The following is a 6,000-nucleotide window of genomic DNA, read 5'->3' on the forward strand; positions in this document are numbered from 1 at the left end:
CTGTGTTTATTGTCATAGCTCTTCACAGTGGCCATTGCACAGGGACTCCTGATCTGTCCCGATTGGCCAGCCAGCCCTGGAGAGCAGAAGCATTATGGGTAATGCGGTACGGAGACATGACTCATGCCTGATGCCATGGAGTGCCTTATTATAACAATGGCGCACCGTTACTTCTACCCAACTGCCGAAAGGTTTACTATTATCACAGGCGCTGCATACTTCAATACAATACAGTCCAGTAACACACAAACTGAAAACATTAATGAAATCTGTCATTTAGAGTCCAACCACACCCTGTAATTTGAACATTGGTCAATCAAGGGAGCTGCCACAAAAAAAATATGACATTCCCTGCTTAGTATGCTAGCCCACGCGGACTCAGAGCTTTATTAATCAGAACTTTTATTCTAATGGAGTTTACAGCCAGTCCATCAATCTGGGCTGAGTGGAGGTTGGCTTCAGCCCCTGTGGTTTAGGGGGGGGGCAGGGAAAGGAATGGTGAGACGTCCTTGTTGGAGGGAAAACCGCATGCACACACACACACACACAGACGCATGCTGAAAACCTTTGGCGCTCAGCAGTCTTGGGGAGAGCAGAGTCTGTACAAGCACAAGCAGTCTGCTGGCTACGACTTGTGTCACGCCACAACAGGAGACAAATGATATCAGGGCCTAGCCAATGAGACTGTGCCATCATCCCCTGAGCAGGGGAAATGGGCAGCAAGGAACAGCAGGCAGCCAGTATGAATAGGCAACAAATACAAGCAGGCAGTCATTGAGAGCAGACAGCAAATACAACCAGGCAGCCAGTTGAGAGCATGCCTGGTGGGGTTGTGCTGTGTTGCCTGGTTCAGCAGCCTACAACCTGCCTCCCATGAGAGGCAGGAGGACAGTGGAGGTTTGTGTATTTGTAACGTTTTTTTGTTCTCTCTGAGGGGGTTTCTGCTTCTGTACATGACGCTCACTGACCTGGTGCAGACTGAGACAGGCACAGTTTGGAAGACACCTCGTTTCAGCATGCCAACAGCTACCATCTCTCTGATAGCTAACGAGGGAATTCAAAATAAGGCCAAACAATCCCCCACATCCAACAAAAAGTGAACACGGGGGGGAATGGTTAAAAAGTGCTAACTCATATTACTCTTACATGATATTAAGGTATGGGTGGAAAGCTATTACACTCAAATAACCTCCTGGCACTGTATTCAGTGAGGGTTTGACACGAAGACCTCGACTTAAGGTGATGGCATTGGCAGTCAATAGCTGTGAAAATGTCAAGGACGGCTATGTGATAACCCTACCAATCATTCCAGCGCATCCCATCATTCTTCATGTTAATGAGCCTGTCACCCTGGGAAATGTAGTTCCAGGGAACTATACTGCATAGAACTACGAAGGGCCGATCCATGTGTCAGAGTAAAAGGTCATTTGCCTATGATCCACATATTGGACAACATCTCCCAGAGTGCATTGTTCTTGAACCCAATGGTTGTAGTCACGCTTCATGTACCCGAGGATGAGCACTCTCGCACAGATTGTGTGGTAGTAGTCAATGTCCTTGCTATATTGCTTCTCTCTCTCTCTCTCTCTCTCTCTCTCTCTCTCTCTCTCTCGCCTGTCTACCATTTGGCACTCCCTCAAGTCCCCTATTGTCACTGTCTTGCCACTCAGATGAAGCAAATCGAAAAATCTTCAGATGCCTCACAATGGCAGGCCTTCACTTGGAGAGTCAATCATTTGCACAAGAGCCCACAGGAACGAGAAAATAAAATAAAACATACTTTCACATTCGCTCCCTGTGACAAGAGAATGACAGCACCGGCCCTGTAACTCAGTTTGGCTGAGGTTGGGAGAGAAGGAAGGCAGAAAGGCCAGGAACGATAGTTAACACAAAGAGGCAGCTCTTGTTAAGGATGCAGTTACCATGGTAACCCCAACCCTAACATGGTCTGTCGGGCGCATCAGAAAATTACTTGAGAAAACAGCCTGGAGACATTGTCAGAGGCTGACGTACATGTCTCCATCTCTCTCTCTTTCCCTGTTTCTATCTCTCTCTCCCTCTCTCTCTCCCTGTTTCTATCTCTCTCTCTCTCCCTCCCCCTCTCTATCTCTCTCTGCCCCTCTCTCTCCCTGTTTCTATCTCTCTCTCTCTCCCTGTTTCTATCTCTCTCTCCCTCTCTCTCCCTCCCCCTCTCTCCCTCCCCCTCTCTCTCCCCTCTCTCTCCCTGTTTCTATCTCTCTCTCCCTCTCCCTCTCTCTCTCTCCCTGTCTCCCCTTCTCTCTCTCTCTCTCTCTCCCTCTCTCTTTCTTTCTTCTCTACCTCCATCCCTCTCCCTCCCCCTCTCTCTCTCTCCCTGTCTCCCTCTCTCCCCTTCTCTCTCTCTCCCTCTCTCTTTCTTCTCTACCTCCATCCCTCTCCCTCTCTAGAAACTATCACTGGGCACTGTCTGTGGCGGCTTCCATTCAGATGGTCACAGGACACATTGCAGGCCATGCTGAGTCTGTCGCAGAGTGCTGTGACGCTCGGAACAGGACGGCAGCCCTTCACATCAAAGCCTTTTCCTAACGAGGAAGTAGATTACCGACTGAAAGGGTTGTTTCCTACAAATTGGGTTGACCTGGTGAGGGGCACGGTGGTGACTGGAGTCGTTTATTATCTGTTAACTGCTCTGGATGTGGGTTCAGATAGAGGTCATCTGTTTCTGACAGCAAAGGCTCAAATGATGCACAGTACAGTACAGTCCATCCTCTGTGCTTGTGGACTGTTGCTGCGCCGGTGGCGAAATGGATTGTTAGTCCTTGAAGGCGTGCTTCTCATTTTGAAGGGGGATTGCCTTGAACAGAATGTACATTTCGATAACAGGTCGTTGGAGAGAGCTATAAAGCAAACGTGTGTGTGTGTTTTACGCAGTCAAGTTAAGTGTTTAGGACACAGCTGTGTGAACGACCCATCTCAACAAGATGCTCTGGTGCTGGCTGTTGGCACAGGCTCAATGAACTAATATCAATCGATCATACAGGAGGAGGGATGAAAATGGGACTCGGGGGAGACATTGTGTTTGACTGTTACCTTGGCAGGGCGTGCACATGCGCACACACACACATAGAGTTTGTTGTTGTTGTTCAAAATTCACAACTTAATCGTCCCCTTCAAGAGTTGTTTACAAATGACAGATTGCAGACAGCAGGTTACACATCAACTGCAGGCACGTACTGTACACATAAATGTTCCCTTAATCCTGAAAAAACACCACTTCAATCCTTAAGTGATTGCATGTTACCGTTACCAGTGATAACAGACGAACAAACACATTTATTCAACGTGACACTTACACATTAGTCCCATGACAACTGACCACTCAAATACCAGACTATCCACTTTTGACCCTTGATCGCCTGCTACACCTTCTATTTGCACTGTCTGTATGTCGTTTGGAATAAAATCGTCCATTGAATTAATTGAAATGTAATGTCTAGCTAGAATTTTTGATTCTTGATGTTTGATTCCAGCTGACCAACTGTCCAATTGAAGTTTGAGGAGAGGGAGGACTTATGAGAAGTGGCTGGCTTGTTTACATTTACATTTAGTCATTTAGCTTCATTCATTTAGACTTACAGTAAGTACAGGGACATTCCCCCCGAGGCAAGTAGGGTGAAGTGCCTTGCCCAAGGACACAACTTCATTTTTTTGGCACGGCGGGGAATCGATCCAGCAACCTCCTGATTACTAGCCCGACTCCCTCACCGCTCAGCCATCTGACTCCCTCAGCTCCCTCCCTCCTGTTTAGCTTGGAGGACTACGCACAGAATGCAAAACATACATAAGGAAGTGGAAACAGGAGAGAAGAGAAGCAGGGAGATGGAGGAAAGAGAAGGGAGTCGAACAAGCTCCAATTAAAGAATAAAGAGATGAGGGTAAAGCCCTCTAGTGCAGTTCTCCACAGACATTCTCCACAGACACACCGGCTAGCTACTAACATCATCCACGTACACAACAACGGAAGGACGCTTGGTGGAATACATTGAGGAAGTCAGAAAATCTGGGGATCCCATACAGAAGCAGGCACATCCCAGACAGACACACACACACACACACAACACACCTTTACACGCGCGCACACACACACACACACACCTTTAAACACACAAAGACACCCAGAAAATAGGTTTTGGCCTGTGGGGATTGTGGAGGCATGGAGAGCTACTCTAGATAGTAAGCTCAGGTGGATTTTTTGTTTCTTTAGCAGCAGGCTGTTAGTAACGATTATAATAGGATACTCGCTTGTCTGAAAATAATCTAGAAAGCCTAGTTCAATTATGAGTTGCCTGATTTGAAATGAAATCATAGAATCTGTATTGTTTGGGTAGGATTCAGTCTTAACTCACATTCATGCCCTAAGGTAATCAATAAGCTATACATTTTACAAACCCATATGAGGAAACAATCAATACACGCTGAAAGAATTATGACCATAAGCCTCAAACTATAACCACATTGTAGGCAACTGTATGACTACATTAAGTTCCTTGCATTACTTGAGGTAAAACGGCTAGGTGTTAGCTATTACATAATATTCTTATAGTCAGGCTAGTCATTGTTGCAGTGTGCCTGGCTGTCACACAATTTCACCTCATGAACGGAAGCAGCCCTTAGCGCGAGTTTGTGAAGTGCAACAATTTCCTCGGTAGCGTTTAGGTGCGCCCGGCAGGATTATTCACGCTCTACCTCCCGGCGCGCGCATGCCTGTCCCCTTTGCCACACCCGCACCAATTCTTTAGACTCCAATTAGCTCGTTAGCGAGAGCGCCAGATGGGCGCTAAGAATAATGAATCCTCTAATAGGGACACAAAAGAAAGTCCTGACCCATGAACAGCGTTTCTAAACCATACAGTCATCTGGAAGTAGGCTAATAGTAGCCTACTGTACAATTCATTCAAAATCGCCCATTGATAAACCCTGCACCTGCTTCGTTGGCAGCGCCTTAAAAGCATGTATGTGACACAAGTCCATCGACAAACGAAACCAAGATATAAAAAAATGCATTAACCTATGCAATCACCAACCGAACAACGAAAGCAGCACAAATTCAAGCGATAAACACCTTCTATCCTGGCAGTTGCATACAAACTGTAAGCTATGCTACCGTATTTTTGAAAGGTGTCAGCTCACGGTTTAGAGCACAGCTTTTCATCTAAAAATTGAACTATTCAATTTAGTCCACAATGTCATTCTCATTATTTTAGACCACAGCAGTCGTAAAACGGTGCCGTTGGTTCTACCTGTGACAACCGTGCAGATTAACAAAGCGAAAATACACAATACACTGCGAGCTACCTGTCCTGTCAGGTCCGGATGTCAAGTCTTCAGTCCTGATTTGGACCATTGAGGTTACAGGCCAGCGAAGCAACGGAACACGGACGCCGCCACCGCCCCGGAGCTCCTTTTCTCCGTCACGGGAGATAACCCGGGAGAATTGCAGAGAAAATCAACTGGCAAGAATAGCAGTAGAGATAGGCGAGGGGCAGAGACGGAGGGGCGTTTTTTTGCGGTTCAAGGGAACTCCCTGCGTCGTGCGTGGTTTATGAACAGCTAGGCTACCGGTTATGACATGAGCATCTTGGTCAGTCAGAGTGGGCTATCTGGCACCGGGTTAAATGATGATCAATCGCGTAAATTCAAAGTGCAATGTAACAGAAGCAAGAAAGTGTAATTCGGAAAATATGCCGGTGTCTTAACATTTTAGCCTACACGTCAGATTGACACCGGTCCTTAACTGATAGTTGAGTAGCCAAACCTAAATGACACATTAGTGAATTGGAAAGATGACTATTTTCTAGCATTTTCACGATATCATTTATAATACACTAAGACAAAAATGTAGACAGTACATTAACTGACAAAATTGCGTTGCTTAAGTGACATTCTTCCGATTTTTTCTATAGCAAGTTTTGTTTTCTGGCTTCTTGATTTATTAAGCAACCTTTTCACGTTCTGTTGACA

The 6,000-nt window shown here is 46.2% G+C and overlaps 1 protein-coding gene across 1 annotated transcript in view; it reads right to left on the reverse strand.

Moving 5' to 3' along the window:
- Nucleotides 1-5,505, reverse strand: part of si:dkey-178k16.1 (protein 4.1) — a 37,825-nt gene extending 32,320 nt beyond the window's left edge. Inside the window, exon 1 of the mRNA XM_047040907.1 lies at nucleotides 5,335-5,505. The gene's annotated coding sequence lies outside the window, so the exon portion shown is untranslated. The remainder of the gene's footprint in view (nucleotides 1-5,334) is intronic.
- Nucleotides 5,506-6,000: the final 495 nt, after the last annotated feature.

The sequence above is a fragment of the Hypomesus transpacificus genome, chromosome 18 (genome assembly GCF_021917145.1).
Source record: "Hypomesus transpacificus isolate Combined female chromosome 18, fHypTra1, whole genome shotgun sequence".
In the NCBI taxonomy this organism is placed as follows: Eukaryota; Metazoa; Chordata; class Actinopteri; order Osmeriformes; family Osmeridae; genus Hypomesus; species Hypomesus transpacificus.